At 40.8% G+C, this 16,117-nt stretch overlaps 7 non-coding genes across 7 annotated transcripts; all 7 read left to right on the top strand.

Moving 5' to 3' along the window:
* The first annotated feature begins 4,810 nt into the window (after nucleotides 1-4,810).
* Nucleotides 4,811-4,883, top strand: trnaf-aaa (transfer RNA phenylalanine (anticodon AAA)). The gene has a single exon. It is a non-coding gene; the product is annotated as a tRNA-Phe (tRNA).
* An 819-nt stretch (nucleotides 4,884-5,702) lies between these two features.
* On the top strand, nucleotides 5,703-5,776 carry trnai-aau (transfer RNA isoleucine (anticodon AAU)). Its single transcript has one exon. It is a non-coding gene; the product is annotated as a tRNA-Ile (tRNA).
* Nucleotides 5,777-5,858: 82 nt separating this feature from the next.
* trnaf-gaa (transfer RNA phenylalanine (anticodon GAA)) lies at nucleotides 5,859-5,931 on the top strand. The gene has a single exon. It is a non-coding gene; the product is annotated as a tRNA-Phe (tRNA).
* Nucleotides 5,932-6,555: 624 nt separating this feature from the next.
* Nucleotides 6,556-6,628, top strand: trnaf-gaa (transfer RNA phenylalanine (anticodon GAA)). The gene has a single exon. It is a non-coding gene; the product is annotated as a tRNA-Phe (tRNA).
* Nucleotides 6,629-7,179: 551 nt separating this feature from the next.
* On the top strand, nucleotides 7,180-7,253 carry trnai-aau (transfer RNA isoleucine (anticodon AAU)). The gene has a single exon. It is a non-coding gene; the product is annotated as a tRNA-Ile (tRNA).
* Nucleotides 7,254-7,334: 81 nt separating this feature from the next.
* On the top strand, nucleotides 7,335-7,407 carry trnaf-gaa (transfer RNA phenylalanine (anticodon GAA)). Its single transcript has one exon. It is a non-coding gene; the product is annotated as a tRNA-Phe (tRNA).
* Nucleotides 7,408-15,463: 8,056 nt separating this feature from the next.
* trnav-aac (transfer RNA valine (anticodon AAC)) lies at nucleotides 15,464-15,536 on the top strand. Its single transcript has one exon. It is a non-coding gene; the product is annotated as a tRNA-Val (tRNA).
* Nucleotides 15,537-16,117: the final 581 nt, after the last annotated feature.

Here is a 16,117-nt window from a genome sequence, read left to right as displayed (position 1 = left end):
TTCTGAGTCTGATACATCTATATCTGTCATCTTGGCAATGTTCTTGTCATGAGAAGATCATTTGAGTTTGAAAATAATTCCAAATCTCATTAAAGAATCCTTTGGCTCTGATGTGTCAGGTGTCTTTGTGATTGCCGTGGTCTGCCAGTTGGTGTCATCTCAGTGGTAATGCAGTGGTTGTCACCAGCTGTTTTTGTTCAGGTGCTGGCACAGGGACCCAATTCAACATATTTTAACTGTTTCCTTCACTCAGTCCTTTTCTTGTTATTTCAATTTCAAATTCTTCACCTTCTGCTGGTGTTATCTTGTTCATGATAAACTCCCAGCCTTCCACACATTTGGTTAATCTCAGGTCCATCCTTTGGGGTCCCCAAAACTTCTCCCTTTGTTATATGATGCTTCCATCCACAGAGTGGCCCTCCGGTACAGGTTTCTTCTTCCATACATAACCTGTCCTCTGTTCCCTGTTCTGTTAGAATTGTGGTGGAACATGAAACTTAAACCCATCAACAACCTGTCTTTTACCTCGTTCGACAGGTTCCTCTCTTCTCTTCCTGCTTTTATCATTTATCTTGATTGATATTGTCCTCAGTTGCTCTTACTCTGTCATTGTCACTGTTCTTTCGTGGTCCTAATTCCAAAAGTATGGAAACAGGTAAGAGCTGAAAAGTCAATTGTAGGGAAATCCCCATTTCTTTTGATTTCTGTTCTTCCTTGCAGATTTCTCCTCTGCTCTTGGTTGGTGCTTCTCCTCCGCTTTCTTCCTGTTGTTCCCTCCTCAGGCCGAACCTGGCTTCCATCTGGGAAGGCATCCATTTCAGGGAAGAGATGTTCCCATTCTTTGGCGATACCTCAGGGTCCCACTGTAGAGGGCTTCTGTCAAGGAGGTCTGCCCCAACAGGTATATCATCAGTCAGACATGTTACCCCCCCCACTTCTGGGCTTTCTGGCCATACTTGAGGAGACTTTGGTCGTTTGTCTCTTTACTTTTCAGTCTATTTTCCCCCTGATGCTTCTTCAGCTGATGCTTATCTGGTCTGCCATTTCTTAATTCTTTGCTAAGGGTCCTCTCTGGTGAATCAGCATCCTCTGTGTCCCCATCTCTGTGTGTCCTTCTCTCCGTCGGGACTCGGCTGATCCCACTTCCTCCGGAACACTCGGATGTAGACTGGATCTCCTGGTATCACTGAGAGAGGTCCTTCTGGTCCCTTGGATCATCCGATGTGGAACCTCTCGTCCTGGTTCAGGTTTCTGCCTTCTTTCTGTGGGGCATTCATCTTAAAGACTTATGGCCTCTGTTCTATGATTACACCATACATTCTCTTACTTCCATCACTCATCACACAAACTGACATTCCAACTGAAGCTGGAGAACCCTTCTCCATCTGGTTTCCTAAACAAAAGACTTAGAAAACAAAAGACACAACATAACAGTATTGACAATGTTATGTGTTATGCATGACTGTATTCATAAATACTGAAATCTAAGACCATGACAATTCCCACTCTCTCTTCACCTGACTCTATGCTTCCAGGATGTGTTTCTGCTGGACTCCACAAAAATAGAGGCCCTAATTAGCTTCCTCATGCTTTTATCCAGTCTTCCCCTTTCGGCCACAGGTTCTGAGAGGTGTTCCCAAATCATGTCATTTTTTTTTAAAACTTAGTTCCCTATTTGCTCTATATCAACTGATAAGCATATGCATAACCTTAATCAACATTATTTCTTCTTGAACTAATTCAACACTGAATGGGATTCCACATCGAGCCTTCAACATGTGGTTTAGATACAATTACCCTAATATCTATCCTTATTCACATGATACATTATCAAATAAAACAAATAACCCCCAACCTCAGCCCAGTATGTCTACAGTGAATTTTTCTCTCTTTTGTTTTGTTTCACGTCCTCTGTCATGGTGTTTTCAAGCTCACCCATTATTCAGCTGGATCTTACTTCTTGTGAAACTTATGCACCCATCAAAGAGAGACATGACGATCTTTACCACTGCAGGTACTGTAAGAAGTATATCCCCAGCCTGGTGTATCTTGATGTACACTCAGTCTCCAGAATTCAGCCCATGCCGTTCCATCTGGCATCTTACTGTGCTTTTTTCCTGGGAACATACACAACTAACACATGGGTTATTTCCTGACAACAGACTTTCTTAAATAACAGCCTTATGTAAACATTCTGTTATGTAAACATTCTGTCTCAAATACCTTGCCTCCTGCCATTGATATAGTTATACATAATGATAGCCAAATTATGGTCCCTACAGCAACTGCTGTAATAATATCATGTAATCAGTCAAGTGTCTTCCAGTTGAAAGAATATCCAATCCTAACAAAACTAAGTCCTAAGCTTCTTCAAAATGTCCCTACTCATTACTTTTACCATAATCTAGGTATGTGTAATGCTCTATTTAATTTCAGAATTGTCCTTATATCTTTACAAGACCAACTGTCAATTATCTTGTCTATCAATACACATTGTTTCTAGAAATAACACCCCCCTTGTTATCATAACCTTCATATGAATCCCCAATGTAGTTACAGTTTTTCTAACCCATAACACATACGTCACTACTCCTAATTTCCTTCCATAGTTTGATACATACTTAAACATTCTCAAATCATTTTTAGTCAGTTTATATCAGTCTCCCCTCAGACTCTTATTTTCCTCAAAACAGAAATAAATTTACCAAACAAGAAAAATAGTAAAGTAAATTATAATAACTGCATATTTGCAATAAATTACCACTATTTGTAATGTCTTCTTCATCCTTGGGTGTTATCACACAACAGACTATACTTTTTATTCAATTACTTATGTCATTCCAATGTATCACTCCATTTACAATGATATTGTAAAATAAAAGAAACAAAAACCCTTATTCTAATATTCTGCAAGTTCTGTCAACCAACCTGTCTCAGGATTAGTTTCCAGAGTTTTCCCATATTCAAAACATAACTAAATGTTGTTTATAAATTGTCCAATCCAATATTCAGGATAACAGTCCTTAGTGTTTACTTTAACTCAAATTTTACCTATTCAATTTAGTTCATCATCCCTTTAATAATTAACTTTATACTAAAAACTTTTAGTACCAGTAACATCTATTTTGTCATGCGTCCCCTTGCCTCTGCTTTTCTGTCATAAGTGGCCTGATACTAAAAGGTCATTACCCCAATCCCCTTTAGTCTTTCTTCTCCCAGACACATCTCATTCCAGATACAGTTCACAGGTCCTCAGACACAGTTGTCCTTCACTAATTCAGCCAGTAGGGTGGAGTAAAGTTTCACACGCACTTGTTGTGATTATCCATTATAACTCCCTTATTCTACTGGCAATCTCTCAGATGAACTACAGATTATGTAGTTATCAACATAACCCTTGCAGAGAATCCTACCTCAATTAACTATTTGACATAACTGTTATCCCTTGTTAACATATTTTTCCATTTTATATTTTATATGCAGAAAGAACAAAGCACACTTTGTATTTACCCAAAGACCATAACCCCAGGGAACTGATATTTTCTCCTATAACCCCATGTTAAATAAAAATAAACTTATTTAAATAACTAGTCAATTCAAGATTACAACTCTTCATCCTTTTCCCAATGATATAAATGGAATTTCAAAGTAATGGTACACTTTGAATAGAGACTGGTATTGCTCAATCATTTTATAATTAAATCCCACCTGTTCCAACAATTTCTTGAAGTTGATCAGTCTTCACGAGAAACTTTCTTAAATTCAGGGCAGCTTTAGAAACATCTTAACCACACTTTCAAAAGCACTTCCATCCTTCTGCATACCCAGTCTAAAACTGAATTGAAAAAACCATTGAAAATGTAACCCCTTTTCTTCTGAAAAGAAATGTACATGTCTTAACATTTTGCCATCTCAGCAAGCCAACATTATCACACAGCTGCTAAAAATCCCCTCACTTTTCCCATCATGCAATAAAAGCTCCAGCCATGCACAGAAGTACAATTCCTCCCTGCTCGGCCATCTGTCAGAAATTGAAACACCCATACACTACAATTTGCTCTTCTTTCAACCACCTTCACCACGTTCTGCAATCCTTCATATACGTTTATTCTCCATTTTAACACTAACTTCCTCCACGCATTCAATCGCCATGAAACCACCATTTTAATACAAAACGACTCCAAGTGGGGCTATTTGTACATTACATGTACCTTACTAGAAGTTTAGGTAAAACGTGATCTAGTAAGTATTTCATCACATATAAAGGCTGCATGACCAGTTTGAACTGGACTTTTCTTGGAAAACTCCATAGAAAACAATGTGCTTTTGAGGATTGGGCATCTTACACTAATTTTCCCACTACCTCACGCTGGTAAATTAAAGCATTTTTATGTGAGTGTTCAAATTCATTATTTTATTTATCCTGTTTACCGGGTAATTTAAATTATAGAAGCAATCCAAATTGAATTGGGTCCAGTCTTGTCAGGCTACATGCTATATTGGTGAGAGTCCATTTGTTTCCATGCCACTATTTATTTTCCCATCGCATTATACACTCTATTTACTATTTGCAGAGGCTCTTTCTCATTTTCAACAATTGTGTTTTTAGCAATTAATCAGCAAATTGCCGGTTAGCTCAGTTTGTTATTTTCTTTTAGTATTTTACTATTTAATAACGCCATTTAGTTTACGGAGCTCATGTCATGGGTTCGATCCCCGTACTGGCTATTATGTACATATTGAGTGTCAATATTATGAGTCACATGCATGTGAATTGTCAAGGGTGCCACGGAATCAATTTGAGTGAATTGCTGAAATAGCTCAGTTGGGAGAGCGTTAGACCAAAGATCTAAAGGTCCCTGGCTCAATTCTGGGTTTCGGCATCTGTATTTCTTCTTTCTTTATGCTCTGGCTTCAAGGAAACTTTCCACAGCTTTGTTTGTGGGCCTCAATGGTGTGTGCTACGCTGCTCCTATAAAAAGTAAGTAATGTCTTGCTTTTTCATCTGACATTTTGACATCAGTGTTACATTAAAGTTGCTTGTCATTGCTACATGACAGTAGGTTGTCGTAAGACAAGGCTGCATGAAGTGTGAACTGCAGCTTTCTTGGATCCACAAAAAAATGTGTTTTTGGGGAATGCGGGCGTCGATCCCACTACCTATAGCATGCTAAGCAAACACAATACCAATTGATCAAATTCCCCAGCTGTTTGGAATTGCCACAAGGAGCGACCAAGAGTGTCCAGTCTTGTCAGGCTATGTTGTTGGTGGACTTGTTAGTTTGCGCTCCAGCACTTGCAGAGGCTCGGTGCATCTCAGTTGGTTAGAGTGTGTGATACCCTGCTCTCTGAAAGTAAGTCATGTCTTTATTTTTCATCTGACATTGTGACATCAGTGTTACATGAGAGTTGCTTGTCATTGTTACATGACAGTAGGTTGTCGTAAGACAAGGCTGCATGAAGTGTGAACTGGAGTTTTCTTGGATCCATGACACAATGTTCATTTGGAGAATGTGGGCAGCGATCCCACTACCTCACGCGTGCAAAGCATTTGAGCTAATTCCCCAGCCGTTTGGAATTTCCGCAAGAAGCAACCAAGAGGGTCCAGTCTTGTCAGGCTATGCTGTTGGTGGACTTGTTAGTTTACGTGCCAACACTTGCAGAGGCTCGGTGCATTTTAACAATTGAGCAAAATAGCAAGTGGCCGGTTAGCTCAGTTGGGTAGAGTGTGGTGCTAATAACGCCAAGGTCATGGGATCGATCCCCGTACTGGCTATGATGTACATTTTTAGTGTCAAAATTATGAGTCACATGCATGTGAATTGTCAAGGGTGCCACAGAATTATGATGAGGGAATTGCTGGAATAGCTCAGTTGGGAGAGTGTTAGACTGAAGATTTAAAGGTCCCTTGTTCGATCCCGGGTTTCGGCATCTGTGTTTGTTCTTTCTTTATGCTCTGGCTTCAAGGAAACTTTCCACAGCTTTGTTTGTGGGCCTCAATGGTGTGTGCTACGCTGCTCCTCTGAAAGTAAGTAATGTCTTGCTTTTTCATCTGACATTGTGACATCAGTGTTAAATGAGAGTTTCTTGTCATTGTTACATGACAGTTTCTTGTCATTGTTTACATGACAGTAGGTTGTCGTAAGACAAGGCTGCATGAAGTGTGAACTGGAGTTTTCTTGGATCCATAAAACAATGTGCTTTTGGAGGATGTGGGCATCGATCCCACTACCTCACGCGTGCAAAGCATTTGAGCTAATTCCCAGCTGTTTGGAATTTCCCCAAGAAGCAACCAAGAGGGTCCAGTCTTGTCAGGCTATGCTGTTGGTGGACTTGTTTGTTGACGTGCCAGCACTTGCAGAGGCTCGGTGCATTTCAACAATTGAGCAAAATAGCAAATTGCCGGTTAGCTCAGTTTGTTAGAGTGTGTTGCTAATAACGCCAAGGTCATGGGTTCGATACCCATACTGGCTATTATGTACATTTTGAGTGTCAAAATTATGAGTCACATGCATGTGAATTGTCAAGGGTGCCACAGAAGAATTTCAGTGATTTTCCGAAATAGCTCAGTTGGGAGAGCGCTAGACTGAAGATCTAAAGGTCCCTGGTTCGATCCCGGTTTTTAGCATTTGTATTTGTTCTTTCTTTATGCTCTGGCTTCAAGGAAACTATCCACAGCTTTGTTTGTGGGCCTCAATGGTGTGTGCTACGCTGCTCCTCTGAAAGTAAGTAATGTCTTGCTTTTTCATCTGACATTTTGACATCAGTGTTACATTAAAGTTGCTTGTCATTGCTACATGACAGTAGGTTGTCGTAAGACAAGGCTGCATGAAGTGTGAACTGCAGCTTTCTTGGATCCACAAAAAAATGTGTTTTTGGGGAATGCGGGCATCGATCCCACTACCTATAGCATGCTAAGCAAACACAATACCAATTGATCAAATCCCCCAGCTGTTTGGAATTGCCACAAGGAGCAACCAAGAGTGTCCAGTCTTGTCAGGCTATGCTGTTGGTTGACTTGTTAGTTTGCGCTCCAGCACTTGCAGAGGCTCGGTGCATCTCAACAATTGTGCTCTGTAGCCAGCGGCCGGTTAGCTCAGTTGGTTAGAGTGTGTGATACGCTGCTCTCAGCACTTGCAGAGGCTCAGTGTATTTCAACAATTGAGCAAAATAACAAATGGCTGATTAGCTCAATTGGTTAGAGTGTGGTGCTAATAATGCCAAGGTCATGGGTTCAATCCCCGTACTGGCTATGATGTACATTTTGAGTGTCAAAATTGTGAGTCACATGCATGTGAATTGTGAAGGGTGCCACAGAAGAAGTTGAGTGACTTTCCGAAATAGCTCAGTTGGGAGAGCGCTAGACTGAAGATCTAAAGGTCCCTGGTTCGATCCCGGGTTTTAGATTTGTATTTGTTCTTTCTTTATGCACTGGCTTCAATGAAACTATCCACAGCTTTGTTTGTGGGCCTCAATGGTGTGTGCTACGCTGCTCCTCTGAAAGTGTGGGTGACATTGGTTATGTGGGAGAATTATATACATGATTTGATAACAAAAGAGAAAAGGTACACATGGGTTCGTTCCCTGTTCTGGTAAAATGCATTTTCTATTGTATAGGGCAGGAAGCAGTTAAAGGCCATGGAGGTAGGGGAGACTAAAAATGCAGACACATAGACGCTTAAGACCAGCTGGGCATACAAGGAACAAAGGGATAGAAAAAGGAGGGGGTCAGCTAAATGACCAACTGATGGATTACAGACATCAATCACAGGGCAGCTGAACACCCTAAAGCGAAAGGAGATGAAAGACACATGCAGAGGGACACATAGGGTTAATTACAGGGTCTGGGCACAGGCCACAGGAAGGGGGGATGTATATTATCTTTATGTCAAAGGAAGGGTCTTGACATCATATAATCTGGCCGAAAGCAGATGTGGGCGTTACTGGGCTGAACAAGCAGGACGTAAAGATTGGGATGTAACGTAATTTACATATGGGATGGGCTCATATGCAATATGTGGATAAATACTGGAGCCAGGGCTCTGGAAAAGGTGTGGGTCCTGCGGGGCTCTCCGGCTTCTGATACGGGGGTGTATTAAAAGTCTATCATTGAATTCAAAGTTCCTGGTCGTGTCATGTTTGAATCGATTGGCCACTACAGATTTTGGCGAGCTTGCCAGGAGTGATGAGAGACCGGTTCTGTCTGATGGCGGGGTCTTTTGAACGATCTGGCAAACACTGGTGGCCGCCTAACTATGACTAGGTAAGCAAAGAACTTACTGTAGTTATGTTTGCATAGATTGTTTCGGAGATCCTGCCTCAGCAAGAGGAGCGTAAAGTAGGTCTCTCTCTCTCAAATTTCCTAAAAACTATAGAAACGAAATAACTTTTTGAATTCAATGAATTGCATGCATGTGTGTAAGCTTGGGAATTGTATAATGAATATGCATGTTTGGTAAATAAATAAGCGGGGGCTGTGAACTTCGCTGGTGTAGGGTGCGTGATTCGGACGGCCCCCCTCGTTTAGTCATTCGCAGGGGACTGTTGTGTGAGCTGAGTGTTTAGCGCTCTCTGGCAGAGTGGTTGAAATCAGGCACAGGGCTACAGCCGTCTGTTTATATGTTTAGAAAATAGATAAGTAGTAAGATAGATAAAATATTCATGGCTACCGCTTCAAGGAAAAGGTCTGTACAGATGGGTATTTAGTAAATAGATACACATGGCTACCGTTTTGAAATGAAGGTCTGTTACGGGTGAATATTTAGAATACAGAAAGAACGTGAATATTTTAGAACGTTAGTCTGATTGTGCGACGTTCATCTGAAAAAGGAAATCCTGCGATACCGCTTCAAAATATTTACCAGAAGGTCTGTATGGGTAGGCTACTTTTTTGATAAGTAGATAGGGAAATATTCGTGGCTACCGCTCTATGAAAGAGGTCTGAAACGGACGAATATTTAAAACACAGGAAGAACGCCAGCCTGATTGTGCGACGTTCAACTGAAAAAGGAAATCCTGCGAATATAAAACGCTCCGTCTGGCTAAACGGGGGTTTATAAATCAGTAGGTCGCGCCACGATATTGCTCTAACGTAGAATAAAGATCAATACGGGGTGGATGAATAGGATATGAAGACAAGCTGATCCGATTAGACAGTAGTCTTGTCATGTCGTAAAAATCCTATAGGATAATACCTGTTTATGTAGAGGAAGTGAATTAAACTAGGGGATAAAACTATAGGTCGTTTTTTAGGTAAAAAAATGAGGGGTATGAGTGAAAAACCATATAGGATAATACCAGCTTATGTTGAGGAAGTGAATTAAGTTAGGTAATAGACTGTTTTGTTTTTAGAGAATGCTTGTCATCCGGTCAAATTAGACTTATGTTGTGGGAAGTGAATTAAGTCCAGATGGAGAGACTGGTTTGTTTTTAGGTAAAAACAAAAGTATTGAATGAATGAATGGAATTGAACGAATGAATGAGAAAGATGTTGTAATACAATTCTGTGTGAGGATAGAACCAAGTTAGGGACAAGTCGGATGTGGTTAGACAGAACGTCCAGAAGAGGGGGTGCGCAGCCCTCCTGTGACAGAGTATATAGTTAGACTTCTTCTGACTGGCCAAAAGTGATCCTCTATCAGCTTAATACATTTACAGAGTGATCCCTATCATACCTTAAGGGAAGATTTCGGCAGTACCTGTATGGTTAGTGAGAAAGTCCATATTGCAAATGTACGGTCCCTTACTAGACGTCCGAAATCGTTTGTAAAATTCGCGGACGGCGTCGGGCCGAGCGGCAGTGCCGGACCTACCAGGAAGTCATCAAATGAACTTTGTCTAACATTCGGTTTCCGTTTTACAAAAATAATAAGATTTAGGTCATTTTTCCGCTGTCCCGGAAATTCCCACAAGAGGGCATAAGCAATCATATTGCTATTGGACAAAACATCACTATTCACGACGGGGCCTTATCTCGAAAACTGAAAATATTTAGAAGCCGAAACTCGGTGAGCGTAGGGGCGGCATAATGGGCAGTTGGCCCCGAACAAGATGGCGTCTAGGCCTCAACGGTTTTTGAATTATGGCCATTTATCTGGGATTAAAGGTCCAAAATGAAAATAGAGAAATTATTTTTCCACTTCACGTCAAAGTCAAGGAGCCTCCAGTGTCAATAAAAAAAGAACAAGCCATTTATCTATCGTCATTTAAGAGAAATCGTACAACGACACGTTGGTGATGTTATCGGATAGGTGTTTTTTTTTCAACGGTTACAGATCCAGTTGCAGGGTGTTCTTACGAATCTTTTTAAAGTGTGCTGCGGAGTTCTGCGAGATTTCTGTGATTTTCTATGATTTTCTGAAATAACACACACTCGCTAAACCCTCCGTAAATAACTCAGTTCTTAACGTAAAGACTTCAAACTCAGGATTCTGTAAAGGCATACCCAAATCATGATATGAGTTTATTTATAGCTTCCTGTGCCAACCGGAAGTGCCTTAAATGGTGTCACAGTGGCAGTTTCCAAGGGTTAAAAAGGTCAGATCTTTTCAAAACTTCATATGTGTGATTAGGCAACCCCCATAAACTGTAAGTCAGTCATTTCTCCCAACAGATGTCAAAGAAAAGCTCTCTCTCACACACACACACACACAGAAACACACACACAGCAAGGATGGAGTGACAAAGTGCGGTGCTTAAAGACACACAAAGCCTACAATGGCATTTCCATATTCTCTAGGCCGTGCCGAGTTCAACAAGATGCCCCGCTTGACCGTAGCTCGCTCGGTCTAAGCACAGTGACCATGAGAAAAAATAGGCCCAAAATTAAGCCTAGCCCTAAATGTCATTTGTTTTGGGTGACAGTGAGAGAACTGTTAGGGTGAGAAGTACAATTCGACCTTAGGTACGTTCCTAAGGTCCTCCTGATCCGTGCAAGCCTAACCTTGACCATGTGGCATTAACCCTTAACAGTTAAAAGAAGGTGTTTACATCAAAACAGTTTGCATTGACTTCTCTCCCCATAGGAATACATTGCCTGCACCTCTAAATTCAACCTAAAGCCTATGTGGGTTATGAATGCCTAATTAACCTGTCTTCTATGACAGTCCATCAGACCACTATGAGGTCTACCTGTGTCGATTCTAAGCTTCCTGGAGCAACCGGAAGTGGTTAAATTGACCCAAAAGGAGTTTTGATTTACATAACCTTCAAAGGTGAAAATTACTGCATTCAACACTGTGTAGATCGTAGATCAGTCAATTCTTAACTTAAAGACTTAAAACTCAGGATTCTGTAAGTTTCTATGTCAATCAAGACATGGGTTTACTTATAGCATCCTGTGCCAACCGGAAGTGCCATAATTGGTGTCTCGGGGGCTGTTTCGAGGGGTTAAAAAAGTCAGATCTGTCCAAAACTTCATATGTGTGATTAGGCAACCCCCATGAACTGTAAATCAGTCATTTTTCCCATAAAATTTCAAAGGAAAACTAAATCACACAGACACACAACTTGGAAGGAGGGACGTATTGGGGTTTGTAGAGACAGACAGTGCCTCCAATAGTTAGCTTTGTTTGAGCTAAAAAAGAACCGTCAGACCTAGAGTTCCGAAACTTTAGAAACCTGTTCTAGACCTCGGGTCGATAGTGCGTGGTGAGTTAGGTGGCTCTAGAAGGTTCTCGGACCGAGAAATAGCCTCGTACATTTGCAATGCCTTCAATTCATTTTGACCATTACGAAAATGGCGACATTTAGAAATGTCTCAGAGACACAAGACTAGGTGCATTGAAACCGGCTCAGCCCATAGAGACGGACCCCAACGTTTCTGTCCGATAGCTCATTCAAGGACCCAATAGCAAGGCATGGAAAAAAGTGGATTTTCAGCACCAATTAGGGTTTTACTCGGGCACCGAAGGACCTATCGAGCCGAATCTCGGGATTCGGGGTCGCCCTCACATAGGAAATAACCCTCGTACATTTGCAATGCCTATTCACATAATGTCCGACCTGGACCCGCAGCTAGAACGTAACTATGTGTTTTACGTTTTTATTATGTTTTAAACTAAAGGCGCTGTGAATTATGGGCCTGTTCTGACATATGTGATAGTTGGCTTCTAAATGAGTTGGAAAAAGTGGGTTTGGTGTCAATTGGTATCAGTTTGGTGTCAGAATGACATCTAATTGACTGATGGACACTGACTTGCTAGTTGACTTTTGTACATTAGCAATATGTTTAAACGGAGAGGGACCATCACCAAAATGGCATTCTGAAATCAACACAAAAAAGCCTAACCTTGACCGTGTGGCATTAACCCTTAACAGTTAAAAGAAGGTGTTTACATCAAAGAGTTTGCATTGACTTCTCTCCCCATAGGAATACATTGCCTGCACTTCTAAATTCAACCTGAAGCCTATGTGGGTTATGAATGCCTTATGAACCTGTCTTCTATGACAGTCCATCAGACCACTATGAGGTCTACCTGTGCCAATTCTAAGCTTCCTGAAGCAACCGGAAGTGGTTGAAATCACCTTATCAGTGTTGATCCATACACTGCCTGCAGTTTGATAGACATAGTGCATTCAACCCTGTGTAGATCAGTCAATTGTTAACTTAAAGACTTAAAACTCAGGATTCTGTAAGTGGCTATGTCAATCAAGACATGTGTTTACTTATAGCTTCCTGTGCCAACCGGAAGTGCCTTTAATTGGGTCACACTGTCTGTTTTGAAGGGTTAGAAAAGTCATATCTCTCCAAAACTTCATATGTGTGACTAGTTAACCCTCCTAAACTGTAAATCAGTCATTTCTCCCAATAGATGTCAAAGAAAAGCTCTCACACGCACACACAGCAAGGATGGAGTTAAAAAGTGCGGTTCTTAAAGACACAGAGAGCAGTCAATGGCATTACCATAATCTCTAGGCCGTGCCGAGTTCAACGAGATATCCCGCTTGACCGTAGCTCGCTCGGTCTAAGCGCAGCGACCATGAGAAAAATTTCAAAGGAAAACTAAATCACACACACACACAGCTTGGAAGGAGGGACCCATTGGGGTGCGTAGAGACATACACTGCCTGCATTAGTTAACCTTGTTGGAACTTTTAAAGAACCGTCAGACCTAGAGTTCCGAAACTTTAGAATCCTGTTCTAGACCTCAGGTCGATAGTGCGTGGTGAGTTACGTGGCTCTAGACGGTTCTCGGACTGAGAAACAGCTTCATACATTTGCAATGACTTCAATTCATTTGGACCATTACGAAAATGGCGACATTTAGAAATGTCTCAGAGACACAAGACTAGGTGCATTGCGACCGTCTCGGTCCATATAGACAGACCCCAACGTTTCGGTCCGATAGCTCTTTCAAGGACCCCGTAGCAAGTCATAGAAAAAAGTTTATTTTCAGCACCAATTAGGGTTTTGCTCGGACACCAAATGACCGATCGAGCCGAAACTTGGGATTCGGGGTCGTCTCAGCTAGGCCTACACGTAACATAAGAAATGAACCCGCAGCTAGAACGTAACTATGTGTTTTATGTTTTTTTTATGGTTTGAACCGAAGGCGTTGTGAATTTTGGGCCAGCTCTGAAGTATGTGATAGTTGGCTACTAAACAAGTTGGAAAAAGTGGGGTTAGTGTCAATTTGTATCAGTTTGGTGTCAGAATGATATCTAATTGACTGATGGACGGTGACTTGCTGGTGACTCTTGTCCATTTGCAATATGTTTAAACAGTGAGGTACCATCACCAAAAGTGACATTCTGAAATCAACCCTAACGAGCCATTGAGATGAACCAGAATCACTGCCCAGCCATCCCGAGTTCATCGGGCCAGTCAATTTCACATTCCTGCAGGATTTTTATAACATGACAAATTCGTGATGGTACCTGCCCATTGAACCATATTGCAAATGCACAGTGACTTTGCAAAAGTGAGAAAACATAAACAAATGGACATGATGAAATCAACACAACGAGTGATGGAAAGGTACAACTATCACTGCTCGACCATCCTGTGTTCATCAGGCCAGTCAATTTTGCATTTTTGAGCATGTCAAATTTCATATGGTAAATGCCAATTGAACCATATTGCAAATGCACGCGCACTTGCAATATGATTCAACAGTGAAAAACATCACAAAATGGACATGATGAAGTCAACACAACGAGCGATGGAAAGGAGCAACTATCACTGCCAGGCCATCCTGTGTTCATCAGGCCAGTCAATTTTGCATTCCTGCAGGATTTTTATAGCATGACAAAATCGTGATGGTACATGCCCATTGAACCATATTGCTAATGCACAGTGACTTTGCAAAAGTGAGAAAACATAAACAAATGGACATGATGAAATCAACACAACGAGTGATGGAAAGGTACAACTATCACTGCTCGGCCATCCTGTGTTCATCAGGCCAGTCAATTTTGCATTTTTGAGCATTTCAAATTTCATATGGTAAATGCCAATTGAACCATATTGCAAATGCACGTGCATTTGCAATATGATTCTATAGTGAAAAAACATCACCTAATGGACATGATGAAATCAATACAACGAGTGATGGAAAGGTACAACTATCACTGCTCGGCCATCCTGTGTTCATCAGGCCAGTCAATTTTGCATTTTTGAGCATGTCAAATTTCATATGGCATTTGGCCCCCAAAAAAAGTGACTTTTGACTTTGACTTTTGACTTCCTATGAAATCATATTGTAAATGGACAAATCATATTCCTTATGCACAAGTAAAAATTTATTTTTTTTTTAAATGATATTAAAATACAACTAAAGTATGTTGATACAGTTCTTATTGACACAAAATTTGAAAGAATTTCAAAAAACGGTCCAGAAAGCACTTTTTAAGGGTGTGTGAAGTTTTTTTACAAAATTTTGACATTTTTGACTTTTGACTTCATATGAAATCATATTGAAATTGGACAAAACATATTCCTTATGCGCATGTAAAAAAATAAAAAAAATAAAAAGATAATATAATTGGACAAAAGTGTATTCATACAGTTCTTACACATGTGTAATTGACAAAAAAATCGAAAGAATTTCGAAAAACGGTCCAGAAGCACTTTTTTAAGGGGTGATAAGTTTTTTACAAAAAATTCATTTTTTCAAAATTTTGCTTTTGGGCGTTAACTTGGGTTACATATCCAATATGAAAAACCAAGGTGGAGCGGATTCGCCACCTGTTGAATTTTTAAAGTGTTACAACTGGCAATTGCCATATGGCATTTGCAATATACTTTGCATGAATCAACGCCGAATTGGGTGGTATTGGACAATGTGTATATGGTTTGTCCGATGCCAATGACTTGCCATTCATTTTTGTCCAATACAGGGGGGTCTTCCCTTACATACCTTAATTAATGGACTAAGTAATTTCAGATTTTCAATAGGTTCTTAGAGCGATAAATGTCCCACCCAGCCAAAGTCAGCTACACCCTTAGTATTCCACTCATCAGGTTTCCGTAGTGTAGTGGTTTTCACGTTCGCCTAACACGCGAAAGGTCCCTGTTTCGAGACCTGGCGGAAACAATTTTTAACAAATTGGACAGTAAGCCTATTCACTTAGGGCTCAGTTCCAATTTCGGAATTCATGCTTTTCCTTCGCACTGCTCAGTATTTGGTATTCAGACTTACCTTTTTCAGTCGCGTAACGCACTCTGCATGTGTGGCTAGCTTGTGCGCTCTGAATATATTCCTGCTACGTGTGGTCTGAGGTCCATAACGATTCAAATAGTTCACCACTCCAGGGTAAGCCGACAAGAAACACAGCCCTTATTTTAAGTGTTTTTAAAATCCCCTGTGGGGAACATGAAGGGTGGAAAAATGATTGGAACCATTTTCCTGTATGACCGGTAGTCTTTAATGGGTATTATGGCTCTTTCTGTGGTACTCACTTTGGGATATTATGTGAGGTAGACTTGTGGGCATTCCTAATATTTTCCACGACTTCCTCTTTTTGTATTGTAGTTTCAGTAGTGTAGTGGTTATCACCTTCGCCTCACACGCGAAAGGTCATAGACAATATTTCCCAATGCCCAGAGGCTAGCATTTGGTTTGAAACAGTTGTGGTTTATCTAAACCTTGCTGTCTACCTCTCCGACCTGTGGATC

Source organism: Oncorhynchus nerka, unplaced genomic scaffold, assembly GCF_034236695.1.
Source record: "Oncorhynchus nerka isolate Pitt River unplaced genomic scaffold, Oner_Uvic_2.0 unplaced_scaffold_1191, whole genome shotgun sequence".
In the NCBI taxonomy this organism is placed as follows: Eukaryota; Metazoa; Chordata; class Actinopteri; order Salmoniformes; family Salmonidae; genus Oncorhynchus; species Oncorhynchus nerka.
The sequence above is the reverse complement of the archived record's forward strand: the minus strand, read 5'-3'. Positions and strand labels throughout refer to the sequence as shown.